Here is a 21,677-nt window from a genome sequence, read left to right on the forward strand (position 1 = left end):
ATCATAGAGTGCACTTATCCATTGGACTGTGAATAGTTTCAAGTTATTCATAGGCTGAGAGAACAAGAAAAGTTCAACAGAAGAGGTCTACAGTTTCTGCAACACAGTATTAAGTGGGTATATTTATGCTACTTGCTCTGAGAAGTTTTATGGCAGAGTGGTTAGGAACACACAGAGGCTCCAGAGACAGACTTCCTGGATTCAAATAGTACTCATGCCCCTACAAGCTGTGTGATTCTGGATCAATTATTTAAACTCTCTTTGCCTCTGTTTCCTCCTTTAAAACAGATGTGATAACAGTACCTACTTCATAAGGTTTTATGAATATCAAAGTCATAAGATCCTTGGAATCATGGCTTGCATAAAGTAGTAAGCTTTGCAAAGATGTCTTAATGCAAACTTGGAAATACAGCTAAATTTTAAACGTTCATTTTCAGGGCTTCAACATTTCTATAACTTTGCTTAATTGAATATGTTGCATTATAATTGAGGACACATTTTGCATTCCATAAGAGAGAAGAGATCCTATCTCAAGTATCAGGGACATCCTTGTAGTTAATGCAGCAATTAACACATCTAACAAGATGCTTGAAAGGAGGACTTGTAGGCCGTAAGGACCCTTGAAAGGGGGACCCTTGGTCCCAAGACCCTGAAGGTGTAGCCCTGAGTCTATCTCTGTATTTCATTGTCATCCACCTGGCAGAGGAGGAAAATTCAAAGTACACCTTCAAGTTCCCACATAAGCAGAAAGGCTCACCAGTTTAAAAACCAATTTATTTTACTTTAATATTCACAGATTGTTATTTTCTGAACAAACATCTATCAAAAGCTGCCAAGGTACTGCAGAAAATGAACTTTAAAATTGGGTGTTGAGCAATTAAATCTCACTCCATAAATTGGCTAGGATCCATGTAATAAATTAGAATATACAAACCCTGCTTTTCCACTTAAATAAAAACCTAAGGGGAAACCCCGTGTAACAGAGACCATCAGATTTCAACACCCTTCTACACCCAAGATATTGAAGATAGGATCAAACATATTGCAAGATGTCTGCCACACTCACAGGCTGTTCAGATGCCTGCCCGAAACAGCTGCCAGTTTTTCCTGTGCTCTATCAATTATTTCTTTGTTTTGCCTGGATGGTGCTTGTAAACTCTTCAAGGTGTGCTCCTGGGCAGTTATGTGCATTTGAGAATTTTCCCTTCTGATCCCTACTTGGCTGTCTGTGGACCAAAACTGATTTGCAGGCAAGGGAAGACTGCTGAAAATTTCATGACATTTAGATTTTTATAAAGCATATGCTGGTGGCTCAATAGGTTTGCTTACCTTGGATTAAAACCTATTAACGTTCCAGCATTTTCCTCTCTGTGAGATTCATTTCTGACTCGCTTGTGGTGACTTGCAGAGCGCTTCATTACAGCTCAGGGGCACAACTGATGCCGCACAAGCCATTAAAAATGAGTTTGCGAGAGTACAAAAAAGAAACCTTTGTAGACGAGGGCCAATTTGTTTCGAAGGCGATGCACTGTAAGAGCATTCACAAAGCGGCAAGCATTATCTCAGATTCAAGCTATGCCGTTTTCTCTCCTATTTTTAAATACGAAATAGAGAACTGGGAGAGTCCTTTCTTTGTGACAGCAGCTTTGGTTCCTGCCCTTATTTTCTGCCATTGTAGCTCCAGGCTGTGAGAACATCCCTGTGGGGTTTGTTTTTTTTTTTTTTCCATTGGATAATATCAATGTTTGTTTGGGGTCCTTATGAGAGTCATCTTATTCTCTATGCCTCAGTTTCTTTATATGCAAGATATATCCAATACCAAACTCACAGGTTATTGGGAAGGGCGGGAGATCTAATGAATATAATTTTTATATGTGAAAATGAGTACTCAATAAAGCACAAATAATAATTTTTGTTGTTATTAAACTAGGCACATTTTACTATTTGCCACCTCAAGATTCTCCCATTGTTTTTCCTAAGTGATTGCAATTTAATTTGTTTTTAATTAGCCCTCATTATTTACATATTCACCCACGCTGCAAGCTCCAAGACAAGTATCTTTTGATCCGGGTTTCTCAACCTCAGCAATATTGACATCTTGAGCTGGACAATTCTTTCAGGGTAGGGACTGTCCTGTGCATTATAGGACTTTTCATGAAATCCTTGACCTCTACCTGTTAGGTGTCAGCATCCCTCCCCAATCTCCACAGTTTTAACAACCAAAAGTGTGTCCAGCCTTTGCCAAATGTCCCCTGGGGGACAAAATAACCCAGTAGAGTACCACTGCTTCAGAGTTTATCTAGCTGGTGCTGTCTTTGGTTGCATTTACTGTACATGTAGAAGAGCAAGAGCACTTGAACTGGTGAAAGCTATACAAACCAGTGACACACCCTAAGAACATATTACAATTTGTATGACAGAGATATTAACCAGGCCTGAAGGCTAATAGCAGCTACTAAAGTCAAGAATGAGACTTAGACCATCGACAGGAACTTTTGAGTAAGATTAGGGGAGATAGGAAAGCAGCTCAGAATGAGTCTGTAGAACTGCGTGGGTACATCCACCTAATAGTGAAGAATACTTCCCTGCTCCAGGGGCCAGAAGAGAAGAAAGAGAGAAAAGTATCCAGGATAGAACTGACCAAAGGGAAGAGGTGACAGGGTAGGGAGACAGCTTTCATGTCAAGCAGAGGGCAGCTGAAGAGTAAAGAGCACAGGGCAATATAATATACCACAAACAAAACAGCAAGAAAAATGGAGAAAAGATGAGAAAAGGAAGGACAGAAAAGAAGCAAAATTCATAGTAAACATAGAGGAAAGAAATGGGGGCAAAGCCTACAAGTGTAAAGATACACCTGACTTCCGAGCTTATCTGGGTCAAGTGTCAGCCCATGGGAAGGTCCACACTGGCCTCCCCACCCTGTAACCGCCTTCCTTCTACCACTGGTGTGGCCTCAATGAACTGGATCTGCTTTTTCACAGGCTGCTCTGCCCATGGAGTCATGCAGTCAGGGGCCAGCTGGTCAAGAGGGACAGCATCTATTGCCCTGCCAATGCCAGGAACCAGATTCTATCCTTTCCCCAATCAAATCTAGCAAACTCAGTGGCTCCTGGTTCCCAATGATAGCCATGTAGCAACACCATATTAGGCTCATTTGAAGCATAGAATGGATGTACTGATGGTATCCACTCCTTAGTCCAACCTTCAAAGGCCTCCAGACTCTGCCTTTGCCTTCTTTCCAACCTTGTCCATTCTCATTCTGATATTTTCCAACTGTACTTTTTAGAAACTTGGAGTGCATATTTCTTATTACAAGCATGACAATTTAGATTTTCATAAGTTAATCAGAGAGTGTTTTTTTATTATACTTTAAGTTCTGAGATACATGTGCAGAACATGCAGGTTTGTTACATAGGTATACATGTACCATGGTGGTTTGCAGCACCCATCAACCTGTCATCTACATTAGGTATTTCTCCTAATGCTATCCCTCCCCTAGCCCCCTACCCCCCGACAGGTCCCAGCGTGTGATGTTCTCCTCCCTGGGTCCATGTGTTCTCCTTGTTCAACTCCCACTTATGAGTGAAAACATGCAGTGCTTGGTTTTCTGTTCTTGTGTTAGTTTGCTGAGAATGATAGTTTCCAGCTTCATCCATGTCCCTGCAAAGGATATGAACTCATCCTTTTTTATGGCTGCATAGTATTCCATGGTGTATATGTCCCACATTTTCTTTATCCAGTCTATCATTGTTGGGCATTTGGGTTGGTTCCAAGTCTTTGCTATTGTGAACAGTGCTATAATAAACATACGTGTGCATGTGTCTTTACAGTAAAATGATTTATAATCCTTTGGGTATATACCCAGTAAGGGGATTGTGGGGTCAAATGGTATTTCTGGTTCTAGATCCTTGAGGAATCACCACACTGTCTTCCACAATGGTTGAACTAATTTACATTCCCACCAACAGTGTAAAGTGTTCCTATTTCTCCACATCCTCTCCAGCATCTGTTGTTCCCTGACTTTTTAATGATTGCCATTTTAACTGTCATGAAATGGTATCTCATTGTAGTTTTGATTTTCATTTCTCTAATGCCAGTGATGATGAGCTTTTTTTCATATGTTTGTTGGCCACATAAATGTCTTCTTTTGAGAAGTGTCTGTTCATATCCTTTGCCCACTTTTTGATGTGGAAAACTGGGTAGCCATATGCAGAAAACTGAAACTGCACCCCTTCCTTACACCTCATACAAAAATTAACTCAAGATGGATTAAAGACTTAAATGTAAAATTGAAAACCATAAAAACCCTAGAAGAAAACCTAGGCAATACCATTCAGGACATAGGCATGGGCAAAGACTTCATGACTAACACACCAAAAGCAATGGCAACAAAAGCCAAAATTGACAAATGGGATCTAATTAAACTAAAAAGCTTCTGCACAGCAAAAGAAACTGTCATCAGAATGAACAGGCAACCTACAGAATGGGAGAAAATTTTTGCAATCTATCCATCTGACAAAGGACTAATATCCAGAATCTAGAAAAACTTAAACAAATTTACATAGAGTGTACATTTCTAAAAACTTGTTCTCTGCTAATTAATCACCATTATGATCACTCAATCAAGAATCATCTCTCCTTAATGAAGAATCTCTCCTAATACATTTTATAACTCTTATAGCATTTAAGCACATATTCTGTTTTATTATGGAATTTCTGTACATTGCCCTCCCTTCTAGAATATAAGTTCCTACAGTGAGCACCTAGAATATAGTGTTAACTAAATACCAGATAAAGAACAGAAGGGAAGGAGGTAGTTGAGTCTAATGAGTCCAAGTACTAATAGAGAGGAAATGGAAAGAGAAGGATTAAGAAAAATGAGAGAGGAAGAGGAGTTTAAACAGCATATTTTACTAAGAAAAATACTATTCATCTACATTCTCTGGTGAGCTACATTTCAGAGTATTTAATGTAACTATTTTAGTGCCACTAATCAGTGTTTTTTTAAAACTCCTAAAGAAGTGAAGTGGAAAATGAAGTTGCTGATAGTGTTAAGTAATATTTATCTTTAGAAAACAAAGAAAATGTCTTTAAAATGAAAGCATAAAAACTTGACATATATTCCTAGAAAAATACTGGCAAAAATCATTTCAATAACAGTTCCAGAGACTGTGATAACTCATTTGTTTTATGACATCAACTATCCCCACAAATAGTCAAGAACCAAGCAATACAGAAAGACAAAGAGATGCTATAAAGTCAATAGACTAAATTTCATGTAGATTACAAATGGACAGATACAGTTTGGACATTTATCCCCTCCAAATCTCATGTGGAAATGTAATCCCCAATATTGGAGTTGGGGCCTAGTGGGAGGTGTTTGGGTCGTGGGGGTGGATCCCTCATGGCTTGATGCTGTCCTCATGGTAGTGAGTTCGCACAAGAGCTGGTTGTTTAAACATATGTGGCAGCTCCCTCCTCTCTTTCTTGCTCCTGCTTTCACCATGTGACAGGCAAGCTCCTGCTTTACCCTCTGCCATGAGTGAAAGCTCCTTGAGGCCTCCCAAAGCTGAGTAGATGCCAGCACCATGCTTCCTGTACAGCCTGCAGAATCATGGCCAATTAAGCCTCTTTTCTTTATAAATTACCCAGTCTCAGGTATTTCTTTATAGCAATGCAAGAATGGCCTAAATCATAGACCAAAGGTTAGAACCTATCTACTCTCTCTTCACACATTTTTCTAGCAAGAACAGACAGAAAATATTTTGTAACCTATAGGTAATTATGGCAGCATTAGAAAGTGGAAAGAGGGGTTTCTGGAAGAATGCCAGGAGCATCAGGAAATGATTTCTCACACAGGAGACTGTGATCATGGCCTCGGCTCCATCTTCAGAGGCTGATCTCCAGAAAAAACTCCTTTCCATGAAAAAGAAGGTCCCTTAAATCCAGAGGAGCTAGGCACAGCTGGACAGATTATCTGAGTTTCTCAACAAACTTTATATACCTTTCTGCTGGTCTCAGTGTGTTCTCATGCTCTTCAAACACTGTTGCATGTAGACCTCAGCCTCGGTTTCCCCTGATGTTTGGTGGTCTTCCTGAGACCCTTAGAGGGAAAGCCTATGCCTCCATGCTCGAGTTCAGCTGCCTGAATCCATGTGGCCACACAACCAAAGATCTAGATGGAGACCTGAGACCACAATTCTCAGCTGGCACAACTTGGTGGTTGACACAGCACAACAGAGGAGCAGAAGCTGGAAAAATTCCAAAAAAGTGTATCTAAAAATCTAAAAGGGCAGAGCAGTTAAGAGATATTAGTGCAGAGACAAACAGTCCTATATAGCTCAATATCTCCCAGAGTCACTCCCACAATAATAAAAGCACTGCATAGCAGGCGGAATTCAAATCTTTAGGTTTGGGTCCTCAGCATTTAGTATGTGGTACAGTACTAAATAAAAGCTTATTTAATTAAATTGTACATTAATAACTTATCAATAAAAGGTAATCTTATGTTTGAGATACTATGTTTAAGAAAGCAAAAAAAGGGAGTCATTATTTTAAATAATTTCTAATCCATGTAATTTTTTTTTTTTTTTTTTTTTTTTTTTTTTTTTTTTTGAGACGGAGTCTCGCTCTGTCGCCCAGGCTGGAGTGCAGTGGCCGGATCTCAGCTCACTGCAAGCTCCGCCTCCCGGGTTTACGCCATTCTCCTGCCTCAGCCTCCCGAGTAGCTGGGACTACAGGCGCCCGCCACCTCGCCCGGCTAGTTTTTTTGTATTTTTAGTAGAGACGGGGTTTCACCGTGTTAGCCAGGATGGTCTCGATCTCCTGACCTCATGATCCGCCCGTCTCGGCCTCCCAAAGTGCTGGGATTACAGGCTTGAGCCACCGCGCCCGGCCTAATCCATGTAATTAAAATGAAAACCATTTGGGCATCTGAATTACAAGCTTTAGTTACCTGAAAAACTCACTTATGTGGAACCACCTATAAAAAAGACATGCCACGACTAGACTCAGATGACAATGGGTTTTATTTGCTATGGACTAGCCTTACTAGAAACAAGAATTTAAGACATACTTATCATTAAATTGGGAAAATATGGCCTTGAATTATTAGACCACACAATTATTGTGTGGGTGGACAATTGGATAGTAAGTCACTTTCTTAGCTTAGCATCAGTGAAGTAGATAGAAAAACTAGGAAGTTATGAATTCTGAGATAATATAGATATTCTTTGGAAAATCACAAATAGTCCTCAGTTTTCACCATTCCTGGAAACCAAGTAATAAAGAAGGCCAGGTTTCCCACTTGAAAAATGAAATAATCAGTGGTTGCTTTCCTGCCCAAGTATTTAGTATTAAGGAAACCATAAATATGAATGACAGCATATCTTAACCATCAACTATACCTCTTAAATTGTTTCAAACACTGGGCTGATTCTTCAAGCCTGAGGGGAGAAAAATAAGTTGAAATGTATTGCTTGCCCTAAACAAGAAAACTCTGTAGCCCAAAACAACAGTATGGAAGAGCTCAGTGGATCAATAAATATTTGTTGTGTAAGGCATTATGCTTGGTACTGAAAGAAATTCAAAAGATGATTCCTACCCTCAAGGAGTAGTCTGGTCAGGGAGACAGACACTTACATAATTAACTACTATAATACAATGTAGGAATGGTTTAGTACCAGAAGGGAGGATGACAATAACAGCCAGCATTACTGCGCTTTCTGTGTGCTTGGTACTGTTCAAATTGCTTTACCCAAGTGAATTTATTTAATAAGTAAGCTTGTGAGGTGGATACTAATACTAACCCCTTTTTACAGATGACAAAATGGAAAGAGAGGGTGGTTAGGTCACACAACTGGTACATAACAGTGAGCCACTGAGCAAATTACTTTTGACTGCTGCAGGATGCAAGAGGGCCTCCTGGGAAAGTTGGCATTTGTGCTGGATCTAGAAGAATAGATAGCTCTTGAATTTGTAGAAGGTTGAGGGAGAACATTCCAAGTAGAGGAAAAAAAACACAAAGTCTGGGAGATGGGGACTTGTGAATCACATGGCAAGTTTATCACCCAAAATCCTTTTACTGATTTTAATTCAGAGAATGGAGTGTATTTTAAAGAAAACCCTTCAAATCTTAACTTGTCTTTTATCCTTTAAATTGGTGATTGGCATCTTCATCTACCTAGCTCCTAAGGGAGAATTCAGAATATAATCCAACACCCCATCTTCATTCCTAACCCACATTATCACCACTCCCCACATACCCAGATTATCACCCTCCTCTCCATTCTCACAACCACTGCCTCAGTTTAACCACTACCTTGTGACATCCCACCTATACCATGTGGTAGCCTCCTACCTTGAGTCACCATCTTTGGTCTCTAAACAATCGAATCTAGTCTCCACATCAACAATGAGTATCTTTCTAAAATGCCATCTGGTCAAAATGCTCCCCCACCATCTGGTCAAAGTGCTCCCCCACCTACAGGATTAATTCAAATTTGTTATTGAGTCATAAAAATCCACTTGTGATCTATCCCCTGCCTACCTTTCCCATCACATCTTCTGACATTTTCCTAAAGGTATCCTTTATTCCAGCCACAGTGAAATACTTGTTCTCTGAAAGTGACATGTTCTCTATAGACAGCTTTCTACCCTGAAAACCTGTCCCCACCTTACCTCCTACCCTTTCAGTCCTTAATTCTACTCTGAAAATTTCTGTTCAGGTGATTCAGCCTGCATTCTTTTTGTGGAAATCTTTGATGACAACCCAATGCAAGTTAGGGGATTTTTTTCCCCTAGACTCCCATAGCATATTATTTGAGTCCCTATTTTACGATCTCCCACATTACTTTGTATTGTTTCTTCATGTCTCATTACTCTCCAGATTATAAACTCTTTACAGGGAGGCACCTTGAGACTCTCTTTACCTGTATTTCCCACTGCTCACTCCATGTTTGATAAATGCATGAGTCATTGGATTCTAGAATGCTGGGACTACGGACATAGCCAGCTCTACCCTATCTTACCTACTCTCTCCTTTAAAGGAAACCTCATTACTTTCTCTGCTGGATCTGTTTCTAAATCAAATTAAGATAGCATGATAATTACACATTACTGTCAATACTACAAATAATGTTGTGTTATCATTTTTAAAGCTGCAAGACAGAGAAGGTAGCTTAAAATGTTCAAAATCTGGTTATTCCAGACTGAAGAAGGAGATTTATACATTTAATTTAAATCCAAAATGTGCTGAACCCTCAAGGACTGGCAATGATATCTTCATTTCAAAGGGAAGGTTATAGTTAGACCATAAAATTGTTTGATATTTGGATTCTGTTCATAATCTTGCCATACAAATTTACGGACTGATTTGTTTTTACATATCTCTGTCATCCTAGTTATTTTTATTTTTCCAATGGCATCTGCTTTTTGTTTGTTTCTCCCCATCCCTGACTAACTTAAATCCAATTTACTGACACCGTTGGCTGAACAGTTGCAGGACTCCTTTGCCCTCGCTGCTTTTGTCCTTAGGATTGCTCTTTCTCCTTTGCTGCAATCCCCAGACCTTACTGGAACGACTCTAACCTCCAGCACTCAGGTCCTACTTCTTATATTTCCCCAAAGCTGATTAATGGTAGTTTCTGCTTCTGGATTGGCAGTGGTGGTTTAGTATGAATGGAACTACTTAATAACAACAGTGGTGGCAGTAGTAATATTTACTGAACATTTGCTATGTGCCAGATACTCTGCTAAACAACTATCATACAGATTGTCATAGTTCATTTTCATAGCACTGCTATGAGAGCTAGTGAGTGAAAGAGCTCAAATTCAAACCCACACCCATCTGATTACAGAATAAAGCAGCAGCTCTCTAGCAGGGCTTGTGAAGAAAAAAGGTGAGAAATTCCATCTCAGTTCCTCTACCTGATTAGAGGTTCCCCTCCCCATCTCCTCACCTCACCACCTGCCTCCCTGATGGACCACTGATTGAAAGGACTGTTAATGAGATTGTTGCTGTCTCTCCACTGTATCTCTACCTTTTCTCTTTACCAGGAGGGAGCCAAGCAGGCAGTGGTTCTTCCCTCCATTTTTATGGCTGGACTGCCCAGTACACAGTAGTGTCATAAAACACATATGTACACACACACACACACACACACAGCACAAATATGCACCACCAAGGTTTTAAAAACAGCTCTGAAGAGATACTTTTCCTGCACAACCAACATGTCACTTCTGCTTAACTCCTATTGTCTTTTCTGTTGACTCCCCTTGATTCCTGATCCCGGGTATATCTCTGCCAAATAAATGCATTAAAACAACAATAACCTCTCATTGTTATCATTTTGCAAAAGAAACAATATTTTAAACACCAAACTAGACATAGTCTCAGATTAAGAGACATTTCTTAAGCAAAATAAATTTACCTTTATGAAAAAATATAGGCTAGACTCATCTCCCAATACTAAAGCCATGTAGCCTACCACGATCTCAATGCTTAGATTGAGAAACAAACCTGGAACAACTCACAGGCTCTCCAGTGCCAACCTTTCTGCGAGACTGATGTCTGCACTTCCACCCTCCAGATTCGGGAGAGATTTGAAGTAGTTCCTCTTCATAAAAAGGTAGGCCTTCTTGGCTTACGTCACCTCCCTATTCTTTTTACTCATTCATTGTTCAGAGAGTTAACCGACGCTTTTCTGAGCTACTCCAGGATGTTGTGCAGACTTCTGTTCTTATTGTAGTATTTTTGGTTACAGTTTGTCTGTCTCCTCCACTGGATTTTGAGCTCCTAAGAGCAAGGGTTTTTTCTATCTCATTTTGGATAGACACAGTACCACAGAGTAGGCACTCAATCTGTTGAACAGAACTGACCCTTCACAGAAGAAAAACAAGCTCACTAAATTAATGGGAGGAACAGAGCTCAATGAAGTGTTTGGCAGAATAATTTTGTTAATTATTTTTAAAATTTTGTCAGTAATTTAAGATGGCAATCATTTTGAAACGGTTATTTAATTTTTGAGTGTTATTTTCAGTGAACGTAAGTTATACAAATTCCATTTCTAGATCTTTCCCTTTCCCACTGATGTCCCAAAGCAAAGCAATAAAGCTAGAGACCAAAAGATCCTAATAGGGTCATTATTCCCATTTGAGAACAATAACCTTGGAATCTCACCAATCACAATATCAGCTAGAGATCTGTTAGTCATTAAAGATAAAGTTCATCCAAAGTTAAAACAATGTCTTAGTCTCTTTGGGAGGCCCCATTGCTTAGTATGTTATCAAATAATATATACTGAGTGAATAGATTAATTATTTTGGCAGAAAAGTTAGTGTCCTAGTTTCTAAAAATAGAACAGTAATCCTCAGTATTTTTGTTTAGGGAAGTTGGGGGCAGGAGAGAGGAAGAGATGAGATAAAAATGAGCTGATAGGCCGGGCGCGGTGGCTCAAGCCTGTAATCCTAGCACTTTGGGAGGCCGAGACGGGCGGATCACGAGGTCAGGAGATCGAGTTCATCCTGGCTAACACGGTGAAACCCCGTCTCTACTAAAAAAATAGAAAAAACTAGCCGGGCGAGGTGGCGGGCGCCTGTAGTCCCAGCTACGTGGGAGGCTGAGGAAGGAGAACGGCGTGAACCCAGGAGGCGGAGCTTGCAGTGAGCTGAGATCCGGCCACTGCACTCCAGCCTGGGCGGCAGAGCGAGACTCCGTCTCAAAAAAAAAAAAAAAAAAAGAATGAGCTGATAGATATATTTGATGCTCAGTGGTCTCACTTGAAATAAAGACATCACTTCCATGTTGTCTTGTCCTTTGATGCAAGTTTCTGAAAGACATCAGATTGATCAGAGACTGTCTACACTCAGCAGTCCAGACTTGATACTTTCTTAATCCACAGTCAAGAAACATGAAAGATATGCAAATTGCAAATTGTCTCTCTCTTCCATCTTCTCTTCTCCCTGAGTTCTATCTTTCTGCTTATCATGACTTAATATATTGATTCTTCATTCAAGTTATAGAATTAAATATTATGTCTGAAATACCACTGGATGCATTTTGAACTTCCCACCATGTACCAGGCACTATTCTAGGCATTGGGTATATTGTGATGAAGAAAATGAAGGTCATCTCTAATTTCATGGAGTTTTATTCTGATAAGAAAGACAGATAGTGACCAAAGAAACAAACATGTACACAGTTTCACAGAATGATAAATCAAGACAGTAAAGTGGAGAAATGGAATAAAGATCACTGAGGAAGTAGGATACAGCCACCTTACAAATGTAGTGACCAGGAAAAATATTTTTGAGGAGGTCTCAGTGCTAAAAAGAGCAATAATTCCTCCGTACTCAAGCCAACTTCCTCAATGACATTTGTCAATCATTTTCAGTTATAGCCTCCTTCAAAGAAGGGTTTATGTCAAAGTTCAGTGACTTATAAGTGATGTTCTATAAGTGACCATTACCTGATTAATCTTCCTTGCATATTCACTAGAACCCCATTAACTGGAAAAATCACTGGGTTGCTCCAATAAACCTCTGACAGTTACACAAGAAACTTATTCCTCATCAAAGATTTACCCAAACTACCAGAGACAACCTGACAATGTGTTTTACTTTCTTTCACCCTAAATGCTCTTCACCCACTGGGATATTATCTGTTGACATGCAACATCTGTTGTTCATTTTCGAACACTAATCCCTGCAGTGTGTCCTTTGGGTGATCAAGCTTGCTCTAAAGCTTGCTATAAAATATTCAAGAAGATTTGGACTCTCCTATTTTTCCACTGACATTTTTACCCCTCCTTTGATTCCAACTTGATTTTATTTTTCCTTTGCTTCCCTTCCCACTATTTTACTTCTTTCTTTAAGTAGGGCTTTTCTGTACTTCTATGCGTACACACTGCTTTGACCACATGCTCTTAAACTTATAAAGCTCACACAATTCAAGCAAGTTATACATTTAGAAAAAAATCCCTTACACCAGCATTATTTTATTAGAAAATAAAACTTTTTAAAAGGTCAAATATATTCTTCTGGGAAATACATGTTTTTCATATTTAGGGTGAATCAAAATTTATACTTCAGAGACCTGTCACAAACTCCTAGGCGTTAGGAACCCCTCCTTCACCACTGACTTTGAAGGTAGGAGTTTAAACCAAAGATAGTAAAAATAATCACACTTATATTTATACTTGTCCAATATCTTCATTCCAAGACATAATAACAACCTTCAAATAAATTAAACTTTCACCTTTTTTCACAGATAAATATTATGATGAATAAGTAGTAATATGTTAATCTGCCAGACACACAGTAAAAACTGTGCTAAAACTAAAATAACAGGTCTCCATGAATTATTTCTATTATATTTTCTCCTCCTTCTTCTTCCAAGAGTCCTCCCCTGCCCTATCTTTCAATTTGCTCTTAAGTGGCTAATTTTGATATGAAAGCCTTCTCTCTTCCAATCATTTCAATGACAATGCACTGAGATTTTTAACCAGTATGTCGCTCGATATTAAAACTACAACAGAATGGGTTCATTGGGAAGTATAATTTGTTTGGCATTTTCATCTTTCCAGATGTTACAGAAGTTTCCTTTATTCACCAAGCCAAAGAACTAGGATACATAAATAGCTTTGAAATTGACAGTAATTTCAAAAGAGTTTACAAAAATCAAATTCTTTCCCTGATTCCTTCTCCATGCCTTCTCTGAAAATTTCAGGAGCAACATTTCCTATGAGCAAAGTGCTCAAAAGTTAACATGTTCTTCACTTCTGGTACATTTTTAAAATTCCATAAAGTATGTCATAAGGCTTTTCCTAAATCTTCAAAATTCCTGATCCTATGACTGATAAATTAATCAAAAGCCATATGTTATTTAGTGAGTCTCCCCAGGACATGACAGATATCCATGTGGCCTACAGTCTAAATACTGGGCAGCTCAGGAATTCTGTGGAGGGAGAGAGGACGGAAGGAGAAGCAAAGAACTATTCACATCCCAGCTCCATTCATATCCATCCTGGTAACTCTGGGCAAGGCAAGTCTCCTCTACAGGCCTCAGGTTCAGGCAGAGATGGAGTGAAATAAAGACTTTTGACTCTAATTTCCTTTCTTGTTTTAAAAGTATAATTTATTTGTTTCTTGAAAGTCACCACTGGAAAGCAACAGGCAAAGTAATCGAGAATAAATAAGCCACACTGTGTGCTCTCTAGCCCCATTTTCACTTTAAACTGGCCCACCAGTACTCCTCGCACAAATCAAGGCAGCTGGGTTAACTCGAACCTTGCGGGGAAAGCATTTATATCACCACAGGAAGGGGAGTCAGAGTATTCAGCCTCTACTAGATTCATTAAAATGGGTACATAGATCAGAGAGAACATCAAGTTAAGATTTTTCTAATACAGAGATCCAGCTCTTTCGATCACTGGAGAATGCTTCTGTTTGGAGGAAGATTTAGGTGGCATTTCTCCCCTAGTAGAGAAGCTGTTCTAGAAGCACTTTGATAGGCCAAGAGAATTAATTCAGGTGACCAGAGCAAGAGGTTTCCACATGTGCAGGTGGTGAAGCCCATTCATGAAACACTTCCCAACAGCCCACCCCATAAGGAAGTACTGCCTCCAGATCTGTTTGAGCACTGCTGCTGTCCGGTTTCCTCCTTAATGTGGAAAACCTGTGTTTCTGATTACTTTCCCAAAATTGGCATGAACTAGCAGTGAGTAACACATTGCAAAAGAGCTCTGTGCTGGGCAGCCACACAAGCTACAGCCCTTCAAATCCCGTGTGGCAACACTAGGAAAGGGTTGGGCCTCTGGCTCTCACCACAGCCCCTCTGCAGAACAGCGCCATGGGGCCACCTCACACAGGCCTTCCCACCTGCCCACCCCACACTGGCTTTTCTAAGCTCCCTCTTGCTTTGCAAGGTCTCCCAGCTTCATTCACACTGCAAATTTCATTCCATTAGCATGTCGAAGCTTCCTCCCAGATTATTAATCAAGATGTGAAATAAGATAAAACCTAATCCGCAGTCCCTCAGCTACAAATGCTCAAAGCCAGGCTCATTAAACATATCTGTCAACTATGGATTACACCAGCCTTAGGCCCCAAATTGATTGGAAGTCAGGAGGAGGCAGTGGGGTGGGGTTGGGGGGAAGCATTGGTTGCACAATATATTCAAAGGAAGGAATTCCTTTTAAGGTGTGGCCAATTAAATCTGTTCAGAGATAAGTATAGGCTATACAGTTTTATAGATTCTTTTCTCCAGTTGTTAATAGCAGCCGAAGTGATGGGAACACAGAACCAGTAATTCATGTACCGTGTGTGAAAACCTGAAAATCATTGTGAATGGAAGTAAAGCAATATGCCATCTTGGAAGCAAACCCAGTGAATTCCTGCATGGATTCAAATGCTATTTCCTTGTGTCAAAAAGAAAAAAAAAGAGAGAGAGAAAAAATATTGAATTCTGGTTAAGTGTTTAAAGTCACATTTCACTAAGGTTCTTATGTATCATCCTGTCATTAGCATCCTCACCACCATCCCCATCCTGAGATACTTTGTATTTATATTGGGCTTTTCAAGTTCAAAGCACAAAGCAGGCACACCAGGCAATTAATCACCTTGAGGGATGTGAGTTGGGTGGAATGCCTTCCCAGCAAATGCATTCCTAACGTGTCACTGGAGGATCCACTCAATGGGAGTGTTCCTGGCCCACAATTTGATGTCATATGTTGGCATTTTGTCAGATTTCAAATATACATTTTCACCTACCAAACTGACAGCCCTATTTACTGAATCAAAGGAAAAGTGATTTTACCAATCTTTTAGCATTAAGAATTACTCTTCTCCATTTGGGTGTTTCTGGGTAGTAGCCACATTTTATACACATCAAAGGGAACAAAAAGCATGGGAGAAGTAAAATTAAATAAATATATTAGTTGTTTTACAATGAGAAAGTGAGCAATAGGGAAAAAATCAAATCTGAAGAGATTCATAATGGGAAACAGATGTGGACGTGAAAGTGATTTGAAGTAACCGACAGGCTCCAGACATCTTCCAAGAATATGTTTCATATACATAAACATTTAACAGCATAATAACTGGGCCAAAATTGCCCAATTTCAAAACTTCACCTGCGTTCCTAAGTTTGCTTTTTATTCCTTGAGATTAAATAAGACAAGGAAAGTTTCCCATATTTGAGCTGTTTATTAAGAACTATTTATGATGGACAATGAAATGAGGCATATCTGTTTTGCTTTTCTGTCCTGGTAGGTTTTATATTCTGCTTCCAATTCCCATGCCCCCGTGCTGTTCTATTTGAATTTCCAATGCAGCAGAGGAAATGGCTTCTAAAATATTAAAATCCTGTTTTCATTGACTTTCTTTACGCTTTGTGACCACATTTCTATTCAGATCAGGTTGCACAGCTTTTAACTTCTCCAAGTCTAAACTTAAAGTTAGAGCAACTTCATGGTACCCCTTAAGTGGATATCTCTTAATCTCTTATAACAAGGGAGAAGGCAGTCTGGAAACTTCAGAGCATCCAGGCCGATGGGATGACTCTTATAAAAAAAAAAAAAAGATTTTTATTCCAGTTTTCTGGCGTTTTGAAACGGTCTTGAACTACAATTGCATTTTGAAACAGAGGCTCATCTGGAGCAAGACACCAGCCTGGTAAAATTTCCAGGAGAATAAACTCGCCTGGGTTCACATGGCTGAAAAAGAAAGTATCAGCCATGTCCCCAGTACTCACCCTGTGATTTTTCTCCTGACCTCCAATCTTGCTTTCTCTAAATCTCGATTTTCTACACAGGGATTCTTTTTATTGTTCTCATATTATCCCTTTTGCATATTGCTTGGCCTCCCTGAAGGCCAAGCAATGCAGTCAAGGAAAATGAAGCTGGCCATTCTCTATGAGAGAATCAGGTTCTAAAGCCTCAGCTCAGTCTCCAAAGAAAAATTATCTGTGAAGTTGAACTTGGAGCCTCCAGACTCCTGGAGGCATCCAGGAATCCTGCTTGCCCTTCCCTAAGTTACAACCCTCACTGTAATATTACAGTTCTAATAATTAATGCCTCTATGCTGTTTTATAGTTCACAAAGCATTTTCATTACTTCACAAGAGCTCTGTGACAGAAGGTGGCAGGTTTTATGTTAGCCATAGTTTACAGATGAGGAAACTTTCATTCAGAGAGGTTCCATGAATTGTCTAAGATCACAAAGGTAATTAGTAGAGAAGCTAGGGCTCTACTTCAGGACTTCTAATTTCCAATCCTATTTTCCTTCCCCCGTACTACATGTGTTCCTATCATTTCATTTCTTGAAAGCAGAGTCATTCTCAGAAGGTTTTGTTTTCCTGGTGCCTCTCTTTCCTCTCAAGTACAAGTAGTTGACAGAAGGTTTGGGATATACACCCTGTGGGCAGATGTGATCTGTCTAAACTCCATCCCAACTCATTTCACTTGGGTCTAAAGTAAGTCTCGGTAATGTTACAGATGGTTTTTAATTTAACAATTACTTACGAAGCACCTCCTTTTCAGGCACTAAGCTCTGAGGAGACAACAATCGATAAGACTGACCCCTTGCCAACCACTGAAGAGCTCACAGTCTAAATTAAACATATAATTACAGTCAAACAGAACAAGTCATACAAAAGAGGGCACTCAGGGCACTGAACATAAATGATCATGGAAGGTGTCCCGGAAAAGGTGGCATCTAAATTAAGGCCTGAAAGACGAGGTAGCCAAGTGAAGAGATGGGGAAAAATATTTCAGTTAAAATATATGCATATATTTCACAGGAGAGTTGTTGTTTTATGGATATAGAGTTGCAGTTTGACAAGATGAAAAAGTTCTTGAGATCGGTTGTACAACAATGTGAAGACATATAACATTACTGAACTATACGTATTTTAACGCAATTAGAAATAAAATGTATGCTTTTTTTGGCATGTACAACGAGGCTAAGACCAGTCCCACTTAATGTAAATCCCCGGCCACCATTTCTGAACCTTTTACTGATTTTACATCATTTCCTGGTGAGAAATTTCAGTCTCGTTATTGATTAACTCTGAGAAGAGACAATCCTAAGTAAAAGGAGTATTAATTCCAGTTTTTCTGAACTTCAGCCTCCTGGAGAGCTTACCTCCTTTACAGACCTCCAGAGCTCCTCCAGGCCTGCCCAGATCAACCATGTTAAAGCACAAGCAAGAGAACTTTTCTTTCAGCTGAGGCCAAGCTAAGGGAAGGGAGACAGGATCCAGGCATGATTATCTAAAATGGTGCCAATCAAACAAACTCATGTGAATAAACTATCTTGTGATAAGAAATCCATGCCTTGTAGGCTCATCTATCCCTAGGATTTTGTGGGTTTAAAAACATTGGTTTTAATAATGTTCCTTCCGAGCATCCCCAGTTTGAACTGGCAAGGGGAATAGGATATTCCATTTGTAGTGGTGGCAGCCACTGAATCTCTGGAGGGCTGGGAAACCCTGACAGAGTAGGAGCAGTGAGGAAGGGGGCCCTGGGCCTAGTGTGATTGCTGGTATTTCCCACACAGGGTCAAATAATACTAGTCCGGCACACCAGGCATATTCCCATTTTCTCAGAACATTGGGAAGAACTGCCAGCATTGGGACTTTCAAAGCTGGAAATACTGTGAGGAAAATGTGAGCAACAGGAGGAAAAAGGTTACCTAAGAGCCATCTCACTTCGTTTCTCCCTGTGTCCCTCCTTCCCTACCCTTCCCCATTTATTTACTCCAGAAAATTATACACTCCTCATAGGCCAATGAGTGACCGACTTGTCCATTTTCTATTGCTATAACAGAATATCACATAATGGGTAATTTATAAAGAAAAGGAGTTTATTTAGCTCATGATTCTGTAAGCTGGGAAGTCCAACAGCATGATACTGGCCTCTTGCAAGGGTATTCATGCTGTGTCATAACATAGCAGAAAGTGAAAGGGCAAGCGAGTGCCAAAGAGAGCACAAGAGAGAGCCAACCTCACTTTTATAACAACTCACTCCTTCAAGAACTAACTCCCATGATAAAAACATTAATCCGTTCATGAGAGCTCCGCCCTCATGACTCAATCCCTTCTTATAGGCCACATCTCTTAATACTGTTATATTAGCAATCATGTTTCCAACACATGAACTTTTGGGGGACACATTCGAACTACAGCAGTAATCACATGGGTTCTGAGGTACACCAACCCTGAAACTGCAAGGTAAGCAATACTAAAAACCGACCTGAGATTCTTGTTTTTACCACTCATTACTTCAAATACTTATCATGTATTCCTTCTGTCTACCTGAAACACTGTACCCTCTGACCAACATCTCCTCATTCCCTCCACCCAGTCTCTGGTAAGCACCAATCTGCTCTCTGCTTCTATAAGTTCTATTGTTTTAGATCCAAAATATAAGTGAGAACATGTGGTATTTGTCTTTCTGTATCTGGCTTATTGTACTTAACATAATGTCCTCTAAGTTCATTTATGTTGTTGTGAATGACAGAAGTTCCCACTTTTTTTAAAGGCTAAATAGCACTCCCTTGTGTTATATACCACATTTTCTTTATCCATTCATCTGATGATAGACATTTAGGTTGATTTCACAACTTAGCTATTGTGAATAATGTTACAGTGAACACAGGCATGCAGATACCTCTTTGACATACTGATTTCAAATCATTTGAATATATATATGCAGAAGTGAGATCGCCGAACAATATGGTAATTCTATTTTTAGTTTTTTGAGAAACCTCCATACAGTTTTCCCATGTCTAACTTACATTCACATCCACAATGTACTGTTTTTTCCATATCCTTGCCAACACTTGTTATATTTCACTTCTTGATAATAGCGACCCTGAAAGGTGTGAGGTGATATCTTATTGCGGTTTTAATTTGCATTTCTCCAATGATTAATGATGTTGAGAATTTTTTCATATATCTGTTGGCTATTTGTATGACATCTTTTAAGAAACGCCTATTCAGTGCTTTTTTTTTTAAATCAGGTTATTTGTTTTATTGCTAATGAGTTGTTTGAGCTTCTTATATATTTTGGATATTAACCCCTTATCAGATGTATGCTTTGAAAATATTTTCTCCAAATCCATAGGTTGCCTCTTGACTCTACTGATTGTTTCCTTTCCTGTGCAGAAGCTTTTTAGTTTGATGTAATTCTATTGTCTATTTTTGTTTTTCTTGCCTGAGCTTTTGTGGTCAAACCCAAAAAATCATTGCCTAGACCAATGTTGTATATATTTTTCCTTATGCTTTCTTCTAATACTTTTACAGTTTCAAGTCTGATGTTTAACTCTTTAATATATTTTGAGTTGATTTTTGTATATAGTATGAGATAAGGGTCTTATTTCATTTCTCTGCCTGTAGACATCCAGTTTTCCCAGCACCCTGTATTGAAGTGACTGTCCTTTTCTCATAGTTTATTCTTGACACCATTGGCAAAAATAAGTTGACCATAAATGCATGGATTCATTTTGGGGGCTCTCTTCTGTTACATTGGTCAGTGTGTCTATTTTCATGCCTATAGCTTGCTTTTTAAATTACTATACCTTTGTAATATAGTTTGAAGTCAGGCAGTCTAACGCCTCCAGCTTTGTTCTTTTTGCTCAAGATTGCCTTAGATATTTGGGGGCTTTTATAGTTTCATATGAATTTTAGGATTGTTGTTTCTATATCTGTGAAAAGTAGCATTGGAATTTTGATAGGGATTTCATTGAATCTGTAGATCACTTTGGCTAGTATGGACATTTTTAATTCTTTCAATCTATGGACACAAAATATCTCTCCTTTTATTTGTGTCATCTTCAATTTTTTTCAAAGTTTTATATTTTTCAGTTTATAGATCTTTCATCTCCTTGGTTGAATTTATTCCTAAGTATCTTTTGCAGCTATTGCTTTTTTGATTTCTTTTTCGGATAGTTTGTTGTTAGTGCATAGAAATGCTACTGATTTGGCCGGGCGCGGTGGCTCAAGCCTGTAATCCCAGCACTTTGGGAGGCCGAGACGGGCGGATCACGAGGTCAGGAGATCGAGACCATCCTGGCTAACACGGTGAAACCCCGTCTCTACTAAAAAAATACAAAAAACTAGCCGGGCGAGGTGGCGGGCGCCTGTAGTCCCAGCTACTCGGGAGGCTGAGGCGAGAGAATGGCGTAAACCCGGGAGGCGGAGCTTGCAGTGAGCTGAGATCCGGCCACTGCACTCCAGCCTGGGCGACAGAGCGAGACTCCGTCTCAAAAAAAAAAAGAAATGCTACTGATTTTTGCTTTATTTTATATGCTGCAACTTAACTCTATTCATTTATTAGTTCTAACTTTTTTGTGGAGTTGTTAGGATTTCCTATATATAAGATCATGTCGTCAGCAAATTGCAATTATTTCCATTCTTCCTTTCCAATTTGGATGCCTTTTTTTCTTGCCTAATTGTTCTGGCAAGGACTTCCAATATTATGCTGAATAGATGTGATGAGAATGGGTATCGTCTTGTTCCTGATCTTAGAAGAAAAACTTTAAACTTTTCACCATTAAGTGTGATGTTAGTCGTGTACTTGTCACATATGACCTTTATTATATTGAGATGTATTCCTTCAGTACCTAACTGTTGAGTTTTTATCATGAAAAAATGTTGAATTTGTTGAATGTGTTTTTCCA

The 21,677-nt window shown here is 39.3% G+C and overlaps 1 protein-coding gene across 2 annotated transcripts in view; it reads right to left on the reverse strand.

Annotated features, from left to right (window-relative positions):
- Window positions 1-4,526: 4,526 nt before the first annotated feature.
- Window positions 4,527-21,677, reverse strand: part of MTERF1 (mitochondrial transcription termination factor 1) — a 253,282-nt gene continuing 236,131 nt past the window's right edge. The window contains exon 8 of one of the 2 annotated variants that reach the window (XR_004432710.1): window positions 4,527-6,276. The gene's annotated coding sequence lies outside the window, so the exon portion shown is untranslated. The remainder of the gene's footprint in view (window positions 6,277-21,677) is intronic. The other variant, XR_004432711.1, reaches the window with a different exon arrangement.

This window comes from Trachypithecus francoisi, unplaced genomic scaffold (genome assembly GCF_009764315.1).
Source record: "Trachypithecus francoisi isolate TF-2019V2 unplaced genomic scaffold, Tfra_2.0 Lachesis_group4, whole genome shotgun sequence".
Lineage (NCBI taxonomy): Eukaryota > Metazoa > Chordata > Mammalia > Primates > Cercopithecidae > Trachypithecus > Trachypithecus francoisi.